The sequence below is a fragment of the Thalassophryne amazonica genome, chromosome 1, assembly GCF_902500255.1.
Source record: "Thalassophryne amazonica chromosome 1, fThaAma1.1, whole genome shotgun sequence".
NCBI classification, from domain to species: Eukaryota; Metazoa; Chordata; class Actinopteri; order Batrachoidiformes; family Batrachoididae; genus Thalassophryne; species Thalassophryne amazonica.
Genome location: NC_047103.1, coordinates 29,264,810 through 29,271,370, shown reverse-complemented (window position 1 = coordinate 29,271,370; position 6,561 = coordinate 29,264,810). Strand labels below are relative to the sequence as shown.

At 43.4% G+C, this 6,561-nt stretch overlaps 1 long non-coding RNA gene across 1 annotated transcript; it reads left to right on the top strand.

Moving 5' to 3' along the window:
- The first annotated feature begins 250 nt into the window (after window positions 1–250).
- Window positions 251–5,389, top strand: LOC117519190. Its single transcript, XR_004563201.1, has 3 exons — window positions 251–593; window positions 940–943; window positions 5,378–5,389. It is a non-coding gene; the product is annotated as an uncharacterized LOC117519190 (long non-coding RNA).
- The last annotated feature ends 1,172 nt before the right edge of the window (window positions 5,390–6,561 follow it).

Sequence of the window (6,561 nt, the reverse complement as noted above, 5' to 3'; positions counted from 1 at the left end):
GCCTGGAGTTTGCCAAAAGGCTCCTGAAGGAGTCTCAGACCATAAGACAAGAATTGAACTCTTTGGCATGAATGCCAGGTGTTATGTTTGGTGGAAACCAAGCACCGTCCCTACAGTGATGGATGGTGGTGGCATCATCATGATGTGGGGATGTTTTTTAGTGGCAGGAACTGGCAGACTAGTCAGGACTGAGGGAAACATGAATGCAGCAATGTACACAGCCAAACGTGTTCTTGACCTCAGTCTGGGGCAATGGTTCATTGTTCAGCCAGACAATGACCCTTAGCACACAGCCAAAATATTAAAGAAGTGGCTTCAGGACATCTCTGTGAATGTCCTTGAGTGGCCCAGCCAGACCCCAGACCTGAATCCAATTGGACATCTCTGGAGAGCTCTAAAAAGGCCTGTGTACCAATGCTCCCCATCCAATTTGATGAAGCTTGAGAGGTGTGGCAAAGAGGAATGTGCAAAACTGCCCAAAGATAGGTGTGTCACGTTTATGACATCATATTCAAGAAGACTTGAGGCTGTAATTGCTGCCAAAAGTGCATCAACAACATACTGAGCAAAGGTTGTGATTGAAAAATAATGCTGTCATTATGGGGTGTTGTGTTTGTGGGAACTCTATTTTGAATAAGGCCGTAACAAAAATTGTGGGAAAAGTGAAGCGCTGTGAATACTTTCTGGATGCACAGCAAATGAGTAGTCGTCACTGCTGGGGCACTGCTGGCATCCTGGTCAAGAAGAGTCACAGAGTCTCATTCACATCACACCATGGAATCCAGAGATAATCACAGACACAGACTAGCCAATTTAGTCTATAGCTTCTTTTTTTTTTTTTTTTGTCTTCCAAATGTTTTGGAGGCAACTATATATGGAACAAGTTGTTCTAACATGGAAACTGCATCATTTATCTTCACTTTAAAGATGTATACATAGTATGGTAAAGGAGTCATCCTCTTCAGTGAACTGAGACCATTCCCACCTTTGATTAAATGCTCTGGAAAAACTGCTCAAGTCACTTTAATTAAGTGCTGAAGAACACTCATGCTGAAACAGCTTTCGAAATGTCTTTGAGGTCGGAACACTCTGCTTTAACAGTGAGGCTCAGCTGATGGTCCATTAGATTATCTGTGATTTGAGATGGGGACTTGACAGTCTGAGAGGGACTGTTGTGGGCCGTGGCAGTCAAAGCAGGCTGATGGGTTGCAAAGTCTCTCAGGGGCAAGTAAATATAGACAATAGCAGGAGCTTTTTACTTACTTATAAATTGTGGTTTTAATTTCAGACAAGCATTGACTTTATGGCCTCCACTACCACAAACTGTGCAAAATCTTTCAAAACTACCACCTTCTCAATTGAAAACATATCTCCCTTATCTGTTTTAATGCACCCTGTCAGCTTTGTGCCTTGTTTTCTTTTCTGTAATCAGAGTCAAATGACAGCAGGTGATAGAACCTGCAAATAAATGAGCCATTTCGAAACGATAATCCAGCGAAACATCCACCTCATAGTCATGCACTCTCAAAGTGGCCACGCCTTTTCGTGCAGACACTATTGCAGGTTTGAGTGGATCCCCTTTTTTATTCTCATCACTTATCTGAGAGAAATAATATGCACTGCAGTGGCGTTTTCTAAATAGAAGGAATTTGAAACTGCTGTTTGTTGCGCAAGAGTGAATGTAGATTGTGTATTAGTAATTTTTTAAACATATTTTATTCACATTGTTTTTATTTCAGGTATTATTTATTATTGCTTTTAGTACTATTATTTGTGTTATGTGTCGGACGCAGCTCGGAGAACCGACCAGCGTTTGAAGGACCCAGTATGAAATAAGCAGAGCACGGTTCAAAGGCTAACTGAATTTAATACATAACAGTGATAATATAATAACAAAAAGTGCGGTCTGGCGTGGTGCGCTCCCAGCAGCGCTAACGGTCCGGAGCCAGAAGCTGTTTCGGACCCAAGGACCCCGCCGACACCCCCCAGGTGGCCGCAACAACCGAGTCTGTGAAAGAAGGAACCATTATGTGAGTCCACACTCTACACACAGAACACTTAAAGGTGTACAAACAGCAAACACTTCCTGGCTTGATTACTGATCAGATTCCCAACCTGCAGGCATGGAACATCCAGTTCACAAAACTCCACTGCAGTGAAAGCTGATACATGACTAACAAACAGCTCAATACAATAAGGTGTGAGGGACACCACATTTACTGACTGTATAACTGTTAGTCACAAAATCTAACGTACCTCAGGAAGTGTGCTGACGAGCGTGAAACCTCACCCCCTCCTCTTTCACAGACTGTGCATCAAACCTGGACGTTCTCAGCATCCGCTGCTGATGAGATGGCTCCCAAGACGACGATCTCACCCGTCTGGTCACAAGGTCGAGTCTCTGGCAAATACACACTGTGCACTCCAGTCTTAAATGCCAACATGTTCCAATCCATCCAGATGCACCACAGCTGTGAGTCCTGACGAGTCGCAGGTGATCAGGGTGAGGTCCTGACAGCCTCAGCAACACAGCCACTCAGTCCCAAATGCACGCCACCTGGGAGGAAAACCAAAAAACAGAAACAAACCGGCAGCCAGGCCCCCCCAGCCATATAACAATTTGGATATAATGCCACTGGTCCTGAGGCCAAATTTCATCTTTGTGTGAAACATGCAAATGACAAAAAAAGCACCCCTGAAAAGCATGAGGTTATTATATAGCATGTACTGCTCTGGTTAGTGAGGGCTGCCTGTGAGCAAAATTCCAGTTCTGCTACATTCCATTGGATGGGTTAGCTTTGATAACCATTAGTTTCCTAAATGAAAAGTTGACACAAAACTGATGAACTGCTAAAACATTTTGTTAAAGTTACCTTTACCTGCTAACTTTTGTAACATGAACTTAGCATGGATTTCTTTTCTTATAAATCCCCTAAAACATATGCAAAGTGCTGAATACAAGTATGTTATGGTTTAGCTGAATGAACCAAATTAGACCCAAATGCAGGGAGCTGTGGTGAAAAGCAGCTAATAGTTTATTGAGCAATGCAAGGATGAATTATGCTGATAATCTTGTCTGAGGCACTGAAGCATGGAGACACCGGCTGGACCAGGATGTGAGGGTTGGCAGGGAACCAGAAACAGGTGGTCACAACAAAGCTGACAGGAGACAGGAAAGCTAGAAAGAAGGAACAGAGGGCAAGTCAAAAAATTAGTAATGCTGAGTCACATACCATTCAAACTCATTGTAGAAACTTTGCACAATTTATTACCACCCTTGTAAATGTCAGCTACCTATTTATAAACACTACCCAATCTACAGGCCATGGATCCTCATGGACAATGCGCTAGCATTTTTTTATTTTTATAAATTGAACAAAACTGGATCTGGTTTGTTAGCTATTTGAAAGTATGACATTTATTTGTGAACTTTAAAATCTGGTTGGGACTGTAATATACACTGTCAGTAATATAAAGAGGTTAGGACCAGTGGACCCTAGGATGAGTGGACCCTCCCCAGCAGAAGTTTCCAAAATGCATTAACAATATCAGATGAAGGTTATTAAATGAAGAAGGAGGAAGGGCGTTATCCTTATCATTTGTCAAATCTCAGCCACATGGGGTGTCCAGCCAGTACACTCTGAGTGCCAGTCCCAAGCCCAGATAAAGGGTTGCATCAGGAAGTACATATGGTGTAAAAAAAATCAACAGAAAACATAAAAACAACAAAACAAAACAAACAAACATGCAGAACACAAATTGAATTTCCATAACGGATCGGTCGAACCCCAGTTTAACAATGACCACCACTGGTGCCATTGCCCAACAGGGTACCGGTGGAAATTGGGCGACTGATTGGCGAAGAAGAAGAGGAGCAGAATGTGTCCACAGACAGTGAGAGAAAAGGAAAACTAGAAGGGTGTAAGTGAGTGTTGGGGTTTTGAATGTTGGCAGTAATGACTGGTAAAGGGAGAGAGCTGGATGATAGGATGGAGAGGAGAAAGATAGACATATTGTGTGTGCAAGAGACCAAGTGGAAGAGAATTAAGAGTTGGAACATAGGTGGGTGGTTTGAGTTGCTGTATCAAGGTGTGAATAGGAAGAGAAATGGTGTTGGGGTCATTTTAAAGGAAGAGTATGTTAAAAGTGTGTTGGAGATAAAGCAAGTGTCTGACAGGGTGATGAGTGTGAAGTTGGCAATTGGAGGGATGGTGATGAATATCATGGTGTGAGGGGTGAACACAGTGTGAGGGGTGAACACAGCCCTCACACCACCTCTTCTCTTTGCTTCCCTCCGGCAGGCATTATCGGGCCTTCAAAGCCCACACCACAAGGCTGAAAAACAGCTTATTTCCTAGAGCCATTACTGAACTGAACAGACATGCCCAAGCTCCAGTCAGATAAACTGCATTGCTCTAATTAGAACAATAGGGGACATGTGCAATATGGGGTGAAGATAATGTGGGATCAGTGCAGTATGAGATATGTCTGTTTGGGACAGTGCAATATGACACATATGTCTGACTGGAATCGTGTAATTTAGAGGTTTCTGAGCTCACCTCATTCTCACTCCCTCCCAATCTCCTGATGTTCTTAAAATTCACTGAGGTGTGTGTGGGTAAGTTATGTGTGAGTGCGAGCATTGTTTTTGAGGATGCACAAGCAAATTTTGTTGTGCTGTTTTACTGTGCAATGACAATGAAGGTGATTGTTATTCTGATTAGTGCATATGCCCCACAGGTAAGTTGTGAGATGAAAGAGAAAGATTTGTGAAGTGAGTTAGATAAGGTGGTGGAGAGTGTGCCCAAGAATGAAAGAGTGGTGATAGGAGCGGACATCAATGGGCATGTTGGTGACGGGAATAGATGTGATGAGGACATAATGGGTAGATATGGTTTCAAGGCTGGGGATGCAGAAGGAAAGATGGTAGTTAATTTCTTTAAGAAAAGGGAGGAGCACAGGGTAATAACATATAAGAGTGGAGGAAGGTGCAGACAAGTGGACAACATTATTTGTCTGATATGCAAGCTAAAAGAGATTGGCAACTGTAAGGTGGGGGCAGGGGAGAGTGTAGCCAGACAGCATAGGATGGTGGTTTGTAGAATGACTTTAAGGATGAAAAAGAGAGGGAGAGCTCAACAAAGGATCAGATGGTGTAAGCTGAAGGAGGAAGACTGTTGTGTGAAATTCAGTGAGCAGGTGAGAGAGTCACTGGATGGAGGGGAAGCAATTTTGGACAACTGGAAAAGTTCTGCAGATGTGGTGAGGGAGACAGCTACAAAGTTACTGGGTGCGACATCTGGGCAGCGTAGGAGTAAGACTGCATACAAGTGTGTGAATGAGAGGGAGCCCAGTGGAATAGTGCAGTTACAAGGAGTAGATGTGATGAAAGGAGATGAGTTTAAATACTTAGGGTCAACTGTCCAAAGTAATGGAGAGTGTGGTAGAGAAGTGAAGAAGAGAGTGCAGGCAGGGTGGAGAAAGGTGGCAGGAGTGATGTGTGACCAAAGAATATCTGGAAGAGTGAAGAGGAAAGTTTACAAGACAGTAGTGAGACCAGCTATGTTGTGCGGCTTTGAGACGGAGGCTCTAACAGAAAAGACAGGAAGCAGAGCTGAAGATGTTGCAATTTTCTTTGGGAGTGATGAGGAAGGACAGACGTAGGAATGAACATATCAGAGGGACAGCCTAGGTGGGACGGTTTGGAGACAAAGTCAATGAGGTAAGATTGAGATGGTTTGGACATGTGCAGAGGAGGGGCCCAGAGTTTGGAGGGTGAATGGATGCTGAGGGTGGCGCCACCAGGCAGGAGGAGAAGAGGGAGGCCAAAGAGGAGTTTTATGGATGTGGAGAGGGAGGACATGCAGGTAACTGGTGTGACAGAGGAAGTTAACAGACAACAAGGTGAGATGAAAATGACTGATCTGTTGTGGCGACCCCTAACAGGAGCAGCTGAAAGAAGACAGAGTGTACTAAAAGGATAAGAAATAAAATGAAGTGTCAATTTTGCAAGTTAACAGGATCAAAAGTATGATTTTTAAGGGTTTGCAGATGTTCTTGATTGTTAAATTCAAAATAAAATGGAATAAATTTTATGGAAGGTAAGTGGGTCGCTGCTGATTTTCATTTAGCTGTGAATCTCATGGCACCTTGACAGTTTCACACATTTAACCACAGCACTGCCAGGCAATTAGTTGTGCCAGTGCCATCCGCTTTGTTCTGCTGGATGCTGCGCTTTGTCCCGTGTTGGAAAGTATATATCATGACCCTGTCCTCGGCGTATTTGATAACTTGCCTCTACTGGTGGTTGGCTCTCACTGTGGTATTGTATCACTTCCTGTTCTGGAGCACAGCGGTGTTTTTCTGTATCTGTTAGCTGTTTAATCTGCACAGTTAGATTGATCTAGTTATCTAGATTACAATTTGTTTCCCAGTGTAATCTTCACGTGCCTTAACTAAAGCACTCCTTCTGCTGAATCACCTCTAAATTATTTACACATTATTCACTTTGCGTGTTTTTAGGAATCCGTTAGCTTAGCGCAGCTACTAGCTCTTAGCCGA